Here is a 14,414-nt window from a genome sequence, read left to right as displayed (position 1 = left end):
AAAACCTGTCATGTTGTGAAGTTTTAGTAGGATTAGAATCCAGTCTTTGCTTATGCGTTGACACTGATGTGGTGTACTTAAATATGTGGATTGTGTGCAGTACCATTAACTCTTCCAGACTAGGGAATGAGTTTTGGTAAACTCCTAGGATAGTGTTGCTTGTCTAAAATCACACTGTGAGTATGTGTGCATTTGGGTAAGGATTGTGAGAGAAGCATTTGCTAACATTGTGTATTTGCTGACAGATACCTGTTTTAAAACCGGTCATGTTGTGAAATTTTAGTAGCATTAGAAGCCAGTCTTTGCTTATGCTTTGATTATATGAGTCAGGCTTTGACATAAAAGTGCAGTCCTGAAATATGAAGATTGTGTGCAGTTCCCTTACCACTTCCACAGTAGTGAATGATTTTTGGTAAACTCCTAGGTATAGTAGTTGTTGTCTAGAATCACACTGTGAGTCTGTGTACATTTGAGAACCACTGTGAGAGAAGCATTTGGTAACATCGTGCATTTGCTGACAGATAACTAATTTAAAACCTCTCATGTTGTTAAGTTTTAGTAGCATTAGAAGCTAGTCTTTGCCTATGCATTGACAAAATGAGTCAGGGTTTGACACTAAGGTGCAGTACCATGTACTATTCTGTTCACTGTGGCATAACTGAAAATTTAAAAGTTTTACCTAAGCACTGTCCTAGAAGTAGTCTGATTATTTAGTCAGTTTCTAAGTACCAAATAGATTGCTTCAAATGTCTATGCAGTATGCATGTAGTGTTCTAACATACTATACACTTGTCTTTTACACCTTCAATTCCCTAGTCAGTATCCATACACTTGCAGGAAACATCCTGTCACTTCCTTTGCAGTTCTCTAGAGACCCATTCAACAGCATGTACTAATCCATTCACTGTGCTAAAAGCCAAACACTTATAAATTCACCAAGACACTCTCTTTCCAGTACTCTAATGATTCAGTCACTGCCTAAGTATTCATGCACTGAGCCAGGTCTTAGCACATGGACTTCTTCAAACCCCTATCCACTATGCATGCAGTCCTCTAACCATCTACACACTTGTCTTTCACACCTTCAATTCCCCAGTCAGTATCCGTTCACTTCCAGCAAACACCCTGTCACTCCCCTTGCACTCCTCTAGTGACCCATTCAGCATCATGTACTAATCCATTCACTGCGCCAAACCCTAATAAATCCACCCAGGCACTCTCCTTGCAGTACTCTAATCATTCAGTCAGTACCCAAGTACTCATCCAGTGACCCAGGCCTTACTATATGGACAGCTTCAAACCCTTATCCACTATGCATGTAGTCCTCTAACCACCTACACAATTGTCTTTCTCACCTTCAACTCCCTAGTCAGTATCCATACACTTCCACGAAATACCCTGTAACTCCCTTTGCAGTCCTCTAGTGACCCATTCAGCACCATGCATTAATCCATTCACTGTGCTAAAACCCAAACACTTATAAATTCACCAAGGTACTATCTTTGCAGTACTCTAATCATTCAGTCAGTGTCTAAGTATTCATACACTGAGCCAGGCCTTAGCACATGGACTGCTTCAAACCCCTATGCACTATGCATGCAGTCTTCTAACCACCTAGACACTTGTCTTTCACACTTTCAATTTCCTAGTCAGTATCCATATAGTCCAGCACTTGTCAGTGCCTTTGCACTCCTCTAGTGACCCATTCAGTACCAAGTACTAATCCATTCCCTGTGCGAAAAGCCTAGGCCCTCTCCTTGCTGTACTCTAATCATTCAGTCAGTACCCAAGTAGTCATGCAGTGAGCCAGGCCTTAGCACATGGACTGCTTTAAATGCCTATGCAGTATGGATGCAGTCCTCTAATCACCTACACAATTGTGTTTCACACCTTCAATTCCCTAGTTAGTATTCATACTCTTCTAGCAAACACCCTGTCACTCACCCAGTGTGTCTCCTTATAGTACTGTAATCATTTAGTCAGTTAGCATGTAGTCTTTTAGTGAGGTAGGCTTTAAGGCATGAACTGCTTCAAAGTAGTATGCACTATGCATGTAGTGTTTTAACGATCGTCACACTTGTGGTTCAGGGCTATAGTTTCTTAGTCAGTTTTTATATAAAATGTGTTTGCACAGTAATGGAATAGTATAAATTTGAAAGTTATTAATATACATTTATTTGTGATTCTTTTTTACAGATTCAGAACAGGAGTGTTTCTCATCTGTTTGCACTCTTCTCGTGCAAGATTGTTTGGATGAAGGGTCCTTAGGTGTTTCATCATACTTGCTGTGCCGCACGAGTATTTTTTGTTAGGATCCCCTCGTAACAGAACTCTTTGGCAAATCTTGCGAGTGACAAAGGTGGCATTGGTCTTTGTTTGCCCCTTGAAAAAAGCAAAAAATGTCCTCACCACTGAAGAAAAACGTTGTGGGCGTGGTGCCTTCTGCAAAAAAATTTCCTCAGATTCGGTAAATATTTTAAAGCGGCAACATTTACAGTATTTGTAAGTTAAACTTATAACATTTTGTTAGCTGTATGCATTGCATATATCTGTGATTTGTTTCTTGTGGTATTTTGTTGAGAATACCATGTTGTTTTTTTTTAACAATCTTTCTGATTTTCCAGGTCTGTTGTCGACATCCGTGGTTCCCACAGGAGTGTTCCGCCTTGTTGTTTTGTATTATTGTTGTTACATTTTGTTTATTATTTTATTGTTTATATGTATGTTAATAAAAAAATAAAGTTTGAAAATAGTTTATCGTTTATATATTTATTCTTATAAAAAATAAAGTTTGAAAAAAAAATTAGTAATGTTTTTGGTTGTTCTCTTAACTGCTGTGTGACTCTTTCTTGTTCTTATTACTGTTATTTGATGGAGTCCACCATGGTGTTAAATTTTGGGGCACTTATCGCTGGAATACTGGTGATATCTGCAGTTTGCACTAACTTCTGAATAGTGTGTTAGATTTGTCTCAACTTTACTTCCGTTAAAGTGCTGATAATAAAATGGAGAGTAGCCATTCCCGTGCAAAAAGACACGAGGTGCACCTTTCCGATTTATTCTAAATACTAAAATCCTGGATTGTATTGCACTGAGGTATTGGCTGCACTTACAGTGTACACACAAAATCTATTAAGAAATCTCATTGTATTTATATTGATTGGGAATAGTGCGTCAGGTGCTGGATCTTGACGAGATACACTGCTCAGTTCGTATATTGTTCTGCACACGAAAAAAATCACATCACAACTTTCACACCAATTGCAATGCGAAACAAATTCCGGCGATAAGACACGTTAGCACCAGGGATTTTACACCTGCTTTCTGCTGGTGTTAAGCCGGACAACTACCTGCACCATGAAAGGGAACACAGCCAAGAGCCACACCAGAACACCCACAGGTGCCATAGAGTCAATGAGCATGATACAGGAATACCCATGAGGGCCAGAAGACTTATCTCAACAACTCCAGGACCGCCAATGCCCCCCAAACCCACATCTTAGTAAGTGTGTCCCTGTGGTCATTGTCTTAGCATGATAGGCACGAGCCCTGCAACATCACAGTGTGCTGTCACCTCAGCATTGGCAGTGAGCCTGGATGTGTAGCTATGCATGCATCCTCCTGCATGCACAACTGGCGTGTGCTGGTCTGGGGTTCACAGGTCAGTGGAGGGATGTGCCTATCTGGCAAGGGGAACGGGGTGTCTCGGACATGTCCATGTACAGGAAGTGCGGTAAGTGTGTCTCTGTGTTCTGGTGTGGCCTGTTTCAAGAGCCGCAGCAGTCGATGTTGTAAAGTGGCATGCACCACCTGTAATATGTGACGTCATCAGCAGTGCATTGCGAGGGCGCGAGTTATAGTTAGCTGAACTAACTATAACAGGGTAATTTCTAGGGTTTTGTACGAGGGAAATATCCAGCTAACTATAACACCCCTGAAGGCTATGGTTTTTTCAGTGAATTTCTAAGGTTTTTTAAATGCCAATTCCTAACTATGACGCCCCTGAAACCTTTGGTTTTTTCAGTGAATATATATATATAAATACCTTGAACTCTGCACTTCCGTCCATCCGGCGAACAAAGACACGGACCCAACGATGTGAGGCAAGATGTTAATTCATTAAAAACATCGAAACTGACGCTTTTCGGGCACCTTGTGCCCTTGCTCACAAGTCATATATATGTTAGACTTGGCATCCTTGGAGTGGTTTCCCCTGACTTTTTTGCCTCTACCTCCTGTAATTTTGATTTTGTGCTGGATTTCAATATTGCTGGCTTAGATGCTTTGGGCACTTTGCCACTGCTGGTCAGTGTCAAAAGCACAAGTGCTCCCTGTGTAAATTGTTATCATGATTGGTTATCCATGGGGGGGCGTGGCTTGGACTTGGCCGAGCATGGACGCGTGAGCTGAGAGCTCCGTGTCGGCCTCGGAATTTCTCCTGCATTAAGACTTCCCCGGCGGCGCTGCGGACTCCGAGGAGGCTCCTCTGTGCTTGTGAGTCGCCTGCCTGCAGATCGCGAGGGGTGTCGGCCCCGGGAGGCTGTGCTGATCGGCGCTGGAGGCGGGCCCGACTGGGAGAGACCCGGCCATCTTGCTTTGGGCCTGCGCGGGGCCTGCCAGCCGCGGCCTTGCGTACATTGGTGGCCGGTAGGGGAGATCGTTGCCCCGGCTGTTGTGGCGTCCGGCCCGCGCTGCGGTGCCCAACTACGGAGGCAGGCGGAGTGACCTGGGTGGATACATGAGGCTGTCGAGGGCTGCTGGCGGACTGCTGGCGCCACTGTATGCGTCGGCTGCGGAGACCCAGGAGCGCCCGCGGGGCTGTCGGCGATCGAGGCGGACCGGGCCTAGCGGTGCCCTGCGGATCGGCCTGGTGAGCGAACTGCGACCTGGTGTGGGACTGGTGGCGGAGGCATTGTGCGCGTGCACCTGGACTTCTAACCTGTGGGCTTCTCCCCCCTCGTCCCCCTACCACTAGTGTCATGGCCTGGGGGAAGGCCTAGCTGCGGGACGCTTGGAGTTGGAGAGAGTGCTGCGGCGGGGATTTTGCCCTAGTGCCACCCGACCCACGTTGCCTTGCGGGACTGGCCCATGAGGAGTGCCCTGTGCTGCATGCTTCGGGGATGCCGTAACTCTCCTGGAGGCGTGGTGAGGACTTTTCCCCGGGCGCGCTGCCGCCCGACGGAGCATACGGAGCGGGGCATCTAGGTGCTGGCTGGATTCCTCCGCGGAGACGGTGGACCCTGGTGGGTGACCCGCGGCGTGCCTGGCGAGACTGCTGCTCACTCTGTGGAGGCGCCCGAGACCTGCGCCCTGGGAGTGCGGAGGCTGATTGCGGTGGACGGCTAGCGGCTGCCACGAGGTGGACGTTGGAGGCTCCTCGCGGCTGGGGCGTGCTGAGGCTCTGGTGGTCGGACCATGGGGAAGCCGCGGCGCGGCGTGGGGACGGCCCCGCTAGATCGAGCAGAGACCCCGCCGGACCCGCAGGACCAGGACCCGGCTGGAGCGCTTGCGGCGGGACTGCGGCAGCAGCAGATTGACCGGATCCTCCAGGCCATTTCTGACTCGGGGAGGCGCTACGCCGGGACATAGCGCAGTTGTCCACGAGCCTTGGCCTATTGAGAGCTGACCATGGCAAGTTGGCCGACCGCGTTGACACTGCGGAACTTAAGTTGGTAGCGTTGGAGCCGGCCCAGAAGACGACGTCACCGGCGCAACAATGTTCGGGTGGTAGGCTTACCCGAGAGAATCGAAGGGGACGACATGATCGGCTACCTTGAGAAGTGGATGCGGGAGGTGGTGGCACCGGAGGGCCTGTCGAATTTTTACTCCCTTGAAAGGGCCCATCGGGTGCCGGCCCGCCAACCGGCTGCGGCTCGCCCCCGAGACCGGTGGTCGCACGCTTGCTCCATTTCAAGGATCGCGACCTCATTCTGAGGAGGGCCCAGACATCTGGCCCGTATAAAGTTGACAATGCCCTGGTCTCGCTTTACCCTGATTATTCTCAGGAGGTTCAGCGGAATCGCTTCTCATTCATGGCAGTTAAGAGGGCCCTTCGGGCGGAGGGGATACAGTATGCCCTGTTCTTCCCGGCTCGATTGAAGGTGCTCATTTCTTTGATGCACCAGAGGACGCGTGGAGCTGGCTGAAACGGTACCGCGAGGGCCGGGGTGGAGCTGGACGGCGGGCCTCAGAGGCTCGGGCCTCGCCGGGACCCCGTCGGGCCCGCCGACACAGGAGGCATGTGGGGAGTGGCCGGTCTCCCCCGCACTCTCAGACGGAGTTGGAGAGGCAGGCGGCTTTGAAGGCGGTCTCCTTCATCTCTGGCGCGGTGGCTGCGGCCTCACCTGCGGATTCGGGATCCCGGCGGAGTTCTGCGGAGGAGGAGTCGGGGGCGTCAGAGGAGTCGGCAAACTCTGAAAGGGCCGGTGGACACTTGCCGGAGGTCACGCCGGCCACTGCGGATGGACTGCTGGACACGTGAGGCAACCTCACTGTGAACTATATGCTGTGCAGGGTGGCGTGCCTGGAGCTGCTTTGTGGACCAGTGAGGGGCGAGTATGGTTCCACTGTTACTGTTGAGGGGTGTCGCTCCTGGGTTTCGTGGGGGGGCGGGGCGCTTTGCTTTGGGGGGGCCGTTGGGGGTGGGGCGCTGCCGGGAGAAGGGGACTTTGATTCCTGAGGCCGACATACGGACTAGCCTTTTGGACTGCTGTCCGGCCCGTGCTGGTGTTGGGTCACCCCCTCTACCTCACGCATACTGTGAGACTCTGGTGGCTACAAGGGTGCCTTTTTTGTTCAGTGGGTGTTTGGATGGGTAACTGTGGTTTAGAGCCTGTTCTGGGGATGGGAGGGGTTTGGGTTTGTTGGGTGAGGTTTATGTGGGGGGGGATGTGACGGTGTGCCCGCTAGGTTGTCTTGGGGTGTGATTTGTGGTATATGTTCATATGGCGACCCGCCCTGAATTGAAGTGCATTACTTGGAATGTGCGGGGGCTGAACTCCATGAGAAAACGTTATAAGGTACATGCATACTTGGTCTGCAGGGGGATCCAGGTGGCCTTCTTGCAGGAAACACATATGGATCGGGCTGAGGGGCTGGCGCTGCAGAAGCGATGGAGGGGACAGTTGTTTTACACTACCTTTTCTGCTTTTGCTAGGGGGGCATTGATCTGGGTCCGGTCTGGGGTTCCGTTTCAACCAACAGCCACGGTGGTGGACCCGGAGGGAAGGTTTGTGGCGGTGTCTGGTCGATTAGATGGCAGGGATGTGACCTTCTGCAGTATTTACGCCCCGAACTCTGACTACACTGCTTTCTTTGCGCGGCTCTCTGGGAGGCTGGCGTCCTTTCTGGTGGGCACGGTGTTTCTTGGGGGGGGGACTTTAACTCGGTCACTGATGTAGAATTAGATCGCTCTCATCCCCCGCTAGCTCAATCAGCAGTACACAGGGTGGCCAAGGCGAGGCACGACTGGCAGGCAGCCTGGGGACGTGTCGATGCTTGGCGGGTGCATCACCCGTAAGATAGGGATTACTCCTTCTATTCTGTGCCGCACGACCTTCATGTTCGGCTGGATGGCTTCCTGTGTACCCCGGGAGCCCTGGAGCTTACGTGTCATAGCGAGTATCTGGCAAGGACACTCTCAGACCACAACCCCTGCTTGATAAAGGTCCTCTGGTCCCAGCAGCGGCAGGCGATTCCGACTTGGCGCCTGAGTCCGACGCTGATGGAGGATCCTGTGTTTCATGCGGAGCTCGGGGAGGGTGTGGAACGCTACTTTACGGATAACGCGGGGACGGCGACAAGCAGAGCCCTTGAATGGGATGCGCTCAAGGTGTTAGTGCGGGGGATTTGTATCTCGGCTGTCGCTGGGACGCGCAAGGTTCTGTCGCGGGACGTTGACCAAGCTGAGACGCGACTACGCCAAGCGGAAATTGCTAGTCACGCTGACGGGGGTGCCCAGGGGGAGGTCTTGGCGGCACGGGAGGAGGTGGCCGTGCAGGTGGAGCGGCTTCGCTGCTATGACTATAAGGAATACATGGTCCGCGCGCACGCTGAGCGGGATAAGGTTGGGTCGTTATTGGCCTGGCTGGCTAACCCGGCTCTTAGGGGCACCCCTATACTGTCGTTGGTTACCCCCACGGGGGACCTGGTTTATTCACAACGGGAGATCAATGGCCAATTCTGGGACTATTGCTCGCAGCTGTATAGGAGTAGAATGCGGGACCTGCCTGATGGGCTGGACGCTTACTTAGAAGCTGCTAGGTTGCCACAGTTGGATCCGGAGCAGGGGTCGGCGCTGGGGGCGGAGATCTCCCTGGGAGAAATCAGAGTGGCGGTTAAGCACATGGCTCGGAAGAAGACTCCGGGGGCGGACGGCCTCCCAGTGGAGTTCTATGCCGCGTATTTGGACGCCTTGGCTCCACGTCTGCAGGCGATGTACAAGGAGGCGTGGGACGTGGGCGAGCTGCCGGGTACCTTGAGGGAGGCGATCATAGTCCCGTTGCTGAAGAAAGATGGGGACCCATCCTCCAGGTCAGCGTACCGTCCGCTTTCTATGCTTTCGGTGGATTATAAGATCCTTAGCAAGATCTTGGCCACGCGGCTCATGGCCCACATGGGCGCGCTGGTACACCCGGACCAATCGGGTTTTATTCCCACGAGGAATACCACGGTGGGTATTCGCAGGTTAGTGCGGCTCATGGGGGACCGGGAGGGGGGCCCCTCGGACAGCGTAGTACTGTCGGTGGATATCGAAAAGGCATTCGATAGTGTGGAGTGGCCGTATCTGTTTCGGGTGCTGAGGGGGTTCGGCCTGGGGGACCACTTCGTGCGCTGGACCAGATTGTTGTACCGCTCTGCCATGGCTAGAGTCCACACGGGGCGTACTATCTCGGCTGCTTGTCAGGTAGAGAGAGGCACTCGAAAGGGTTGCTCGTTATCCCCTCTTTTGTTTGCCCTGGCGATCGAGCCCTTGGTGGCGCATGCCCATCAGGGACGGTCTTACGAGGGGGTTCAGCTGCGTGGAGAGCCGCACTACATCTCCCTATACGCGGATGACCTCTTGCTGTATCTGGCGGATGCGCGGGATTCTCTGCGGGGCGCTAGACTCCTACTCCGGGAGTTCGGCTCCTTTTCGGGGTTGCACGTTAACTGGGCATCCGCATATTTCACGCTCCTGTTGATCTCTTCGAGGGCAATGTGGGCGGAGCGCTAAGGGGGCTCAAGGGGAGTATGGCGTTTTGGCGCACCCTCCCGCTGTCGGTGGCCGGTCGAATAGCGCTGCTGAAAATGGTAGCGCTACCGCGATTGCTTTATTTCTTCCGCACCTTGCTGATCTGGATTCCGGCCTCCTTTTTTAAGATGCTTCGGGCGCTGATGACAGGATTTCTTTGGGGCGCGGGCAGACGTCGGGTGGCGTTGACCACTCTGATGAGACCGAGGGTGGAGGGGGGGCTGGCAGTTCCAGACTTCGAATGGTATTATCTGGCGGCGCAGTTGCAGTGTCTCACACAGGCCGTGGCGTGCGAGTTCAGAGGCCCGGAGGGCCCGCAGGGTAGGATTATCCCTCGGCATGTATTGTCCTTCATTATATTGCAGCAAAGGCTCCGGTTGGACCAGCTCACGCTCGAGGAGCGCACGCTTCGGCTCTGCTGGCTCCGTAGTCAGAAACGAGCGGGTTTCGTGGCCCCGTATGCCCCGGAAATTCCGTTGGGCATGTGCACGGCTCTCCCCCATGGCGGAGACTAGTCGGCGTTGGCGGGCTGGGAGGACCGTGGGGCTCACATGCTTGGGGATCTCTATCGAGACGGGATTTTGTTGCCGTTCCACGAGTTGCAGAGGGATTTTGATTTGCCGAGGGGGGATTATCTCCTTCATTCTGCCCTAGTGGCTGGGATTCGAAAGCACTGGAGGATGGGGCTGTCGGAACCCCCAACGTCCTTGGGATGTCAGTACGTTGTTATGGCGGCGGGCACCGTGAAGGCCATCACTTGCCTCTATGGGCGGCTGTCCACGGAGGGGCTCGCGCCCCTGGCGACCCTGCGGGAGAAGTGGGAGGGGGATCTTGACAGGCCTATCCCGGAGGCGACATGGTCGCAGCTGCTGCGACGACCCTGGAAGGGCACGCGCAACGCTAGATTTCAGCTGGTCCAATTCTATACTCTCCACAGGGCCTACTTAACCCCGGCAAAGCTCCTGCAATATTTTGGAGGCTCCTCGTCGGGCTGCCCTAGGTGCCATACGGAGGGGGTTGATTTTGGCCATATGTTCTGGTCCTGTCTGGGGTTGGGCTCTTACTGGACGGATGTGGTGGCGTGCCTGAATCGAGTGACTGAATGCGTGCTGACAGTGGACATGGGAGCTTGCCTTCTGCTTTGGTTCCCGCATACTCCCCGTACAAAAATCACGAGCAAATTTATCGATCTGGTGTTGATAATGGCGAAGAGGGAGCTTACCATACACTGGAAGGCAAGAACGGGGCCGAGTGTTCGGAGGTGGAGGGCAAGCTTCCTGGCTTGGGCGGGCACTGAAGGGACGCTTCGCCTACAGTTGGCCAGGCGTGCTTCCAATGACAAAGCGCAAGATACTGCCAGGGCGTGGGGGGTTCTGGTGGAAGAGCTTCACCGCTTGGGGGAACAGGAAGAGGAGGGTGAGGCTCAGGCGTGCGCGGCCCGGCCTGGGAGGAGTGTGGAGGGACCTGCTGGGACTGCCGGGGAGACTACTCAGGAGGGGACCGCTTGAATATTCCCCGAGAGTTGTCGCTATTTGTGCAAACTTCTTACGCTGTGTATGGAGGTCGAGCTTCGGGGTGGTATGCATATGAGTGGTAGAGTACAGCCTTTGGTACTTTTGAGAACATTGATGGGGTTCGTCCCATGATTCCGAGTTCGGCTCCCTGGCTGCGTGGGGCACTTTAAGCCTCACCGAGGGGGGGAGACCGAGGCGGGCACACTGACGGGGGGTGGGGGTAGAGGGGGGGTTAGGAATGGCACAGTTGCGGCACAGCTCTCTTTTGTACTGTCATCACTTGCCTGGTTCTCCTACACAAGATTATTGCATGTAACGCAGATTTCAGGATGCTATAGTTGGGTAAAAACTAATAAAAATTGTTTTAAAAAAATGATTGGTTATCCATGATTGGCATTTTTGATTTACTGGTAAGCCCCTAGTAAAGTGAACTGAGTGTGCCCGGAGCTTGTAAATCAAATACTACTAGTGGGCCTGCAGCACTGGTTGTGCCACCCACTCAAATTGCCTTCCAAATGTAACTCAGACCTGCCACTACATTGTCTGCACGCGCAGTTTTCAACTGCCATGTCAACCTAACAAGTACACCCACTTGCCAGGCCCTAACCTTCCCTTTTCTCACATGTAAGTAGTTGCTGCCTGTGCAAGTAGGAGCGGTGTGGCCGGGTGGGGGGGTATTTTGAAGGTCGACGGCGAGGGAAATTTAATTATTTATTTTACTTTCCCTCGTGGTCGTCAGTCAAATCCGCCCCAACCCAGTCCCACCGCTTTTACCTACACTGGCCGTGGCTGAATGTAAGACACCCCTCAAGTAGACCCAAGGTACCCCCATGGGCAGGGTGAAGTGTAAGGGAAAGGTAGGACATGTGCTGGTGTGTTTGAAATGTCCTGATAGTAAAATACTGCCAATTTCTTCTTTTTACTATTGAAAAGGCTAGCTGTCCTATAAGCTAACATGGGAGTTACTTTGCAACATCTTACAAGTATAACTTTCAATAGGGACAAGATAGAGAAGTGGAGTTTCGGCTCTCTGAACTCAGAATTTAATACCACGTTTTCTTAGGGAGATGGTTTTTAAATTGTGTGTTTGAAAATGCCACTTTTAGAAAGTAACAAGAAAAAAGCAATTACCCGAGCCTACAAATTACTTCTGGCATATTTTTTAATGCTGAAGTGATAAACAAAAATGACTTTTGTTAAATCAGGTTTTTATTAACCCGTATTATTTTCTCAAAAATTAATTTGTTTTCTGAAAATTTTTAAAGAGAAAGACATGTAGTCATATCAAAAAATAATTGCATAATTATTGTCGCGATTACTGCAGGGAAAGGCCAGGGCAAGGCGCGCACCATGCATTTGTCCCCCAGCGCTTTTAGATTACAGCGCGCGTTTCGATATGCAGGGCGCGTAAGGGGAGGTAGTGGCACACAACAGCACAGGGCACTACAACTCCCAGCATGCCCACAGACAAAGAACCGGAAGTAGTACCCGGCGGTGTAGCCGGAATACGATAAAGCACTTCCCTCTCCCAGGGTTCAGTGCTTGCCAATGAAGTCCCAAGCATTCTCGTAGCGGAAGGTATTCCCCGCTGGATTCTGCCCGCCGACGAAACTCCGCACCTGTGAACCTGTAGCGGCTTACTTATTCGAAGACTCCACGTCGCGTTTCCGAGGCCGTTACCTTTTCAGTTACCTGTTAGCTCGCACGGCGCCAAGGAGCTCGAGGCGCCTCCCGTCTGAAAGCCGTTCAGTGAGTAGCACGTATACAAGGATTCTTGCTTGTTTTCCTTTTGTTCACTTTGACACGCAGGAGAACTTCGATACTGCTCTGCCTCATGATGTCTTGCTGCACTTGTTTGTTTCACTACATTTTGACTTTCCCATGAACATTCTTTTATGCCTAGAAACCTGCTGCTCTTCAGTCTTGCACAGGATAGTGCTTTTGGAAGCCCTATTGCAAACCCCTACACCTGTGACGTAACAGAGTGGGGAAACTAACTCTGCCACAGCTCAGTCCTGAGATGCTAGTTCGCATTTCGCCTTTGCGCCTGCAGTGAATTGCCTTTCTTTTTTTTTTTTTTTTTTGAAAAACCTTTATTGACATTTCGATCATTGACAAGTATGGGCCTACAACCCCCCAGGGCCGGCCGCTAAGCAATCAGAGCAATAAGGTCAAATATAAGCACATGCGGCACCGCGGTAGCAAAATCTTCATACTTAAGATAGTTCGGCCCGGGAGCCGCGCAGGTAGGACACCAGGAGAAAAGGGGTTTTTCATTTTATAATGAAACAAAACAGTAGGATCAGGTGCCAAACAATTTCCCAACAGCGATAAAGGGCAGGCCGCATGATAGACGTTAGCAATAAACAGCAATCTGTCGAATCCATGGCGCAAACACAGGAAAGGATGGGGAAGAATATCAAAAACAGTTGCGCCTGCAGGCCCCCATACCTAACGCCCAGAGAACCCCCAGGAAACTGTGGCACACACGGAGAGACAACGGTTCACAGCAAAAGAGGCGTACCACGCTGATCCCAGAAAAGAAGAAACAAGAAGAAACGGAGAAGAAAAAGGAGGCCATGGAAAAAGAGAGGAAGACTGAGAAAGAAAAGAGTCCCCCCCCCAACCCCCCACCCTGCACTTCCGCAAATGAGTATGGCCCCTCCCCCCAGCAGTGTGCCTGTCGCCCTGGAACTAGACCCGATATATAGAAGAAACAGGGAAAAAGGAATAAGAAAGAACCCCACCAGGCGGGGGGGTGGAGAAAATATAATAAACTGGAGGAGGGCCTTCAGAACATACCCCCGGCTTCTCCCTCCCGCACAGTAAGGTATCCCGACAGCAAACAATAAGTAGCACCAAATCGACCATAACAAAAGGGGGAATGGGGAGCATTGCGCACCGAATATGCTAGTAGCTGTGTCCTGGGAGTACACAACCGTGAGTTCACCCGTCTACCAGATGACCACCCGAGGGATCAGCCTCATCCCTGACCACTCCTGGCGATGCTGCCCATGCCTACCCCCCGACCCAGCGCCATGTCCGATGTTCCAAGGTGAAGGGATGTCCCAAAACAACCGGGAAGCGACGCACACAGGTGGGGTGGAGGTCTCAGAACGCCAACACAGTCCGCATCTCGGAGGGACATCTTTCCCAGTGCTGCCCCAGGATCTGCACTGCACACAAGGTCCGGAAAGGCTGAATCATCCAAAGTAGACAGACATTGCTGGTAAAGTCCCTGGGTCACCGGAGGTCGTGCACGGGACGAGGCCACCACCTTCCACTCGGAACCACTACCTCCGGAACAGATCAAACCCTCAGTCAGCCGATCATACGGTAGCATACTGTCCGGAGTGTACGGCTGTGCCCTAATCGCAGGGATGGCCGCGACATTATCCTCCTGTGTGCAGTGTAGGAAGTCCCCGTGTAACTGCGGACCAGCATGCCACCATTGTCCCATCGCTGATGCCACACCGTCGATCTTACTCCCCAAGACCTCGATGCCACGAGCCAAGGAGAAATGAAGGGCACCAAGGGCCTCAAGGAGGTCGCCGTACCCCAGCACTGCTCCCCGCGGTCGCTCTGCCACACTCCCAAAAGTCACACACTCCCAATCCTGCTGCGACCCGGTGGACAGGATAGTAGGCTGCATCGCAACAAGATGGCCG

The sequence above is a fragment of the Triturus cristatus genome, chromosome 8, assembly GCF_964204655.1.
Source record: "Triturus cristatus chromosome 8, aTriCri1.1, whole genome shotgun sequence".
NCBI classification, from domain to species: domain Eukaryota; kingdom Metazoa; phylum Chordata; class Amphibia; order Caudata; family Salamandridae; genus Triturus; species Triturus cristatus.
The sequence above is the reverse complement of the archived record's forward strand: the minus strand, read 5'-3'. Positions refer to the sequence as shown.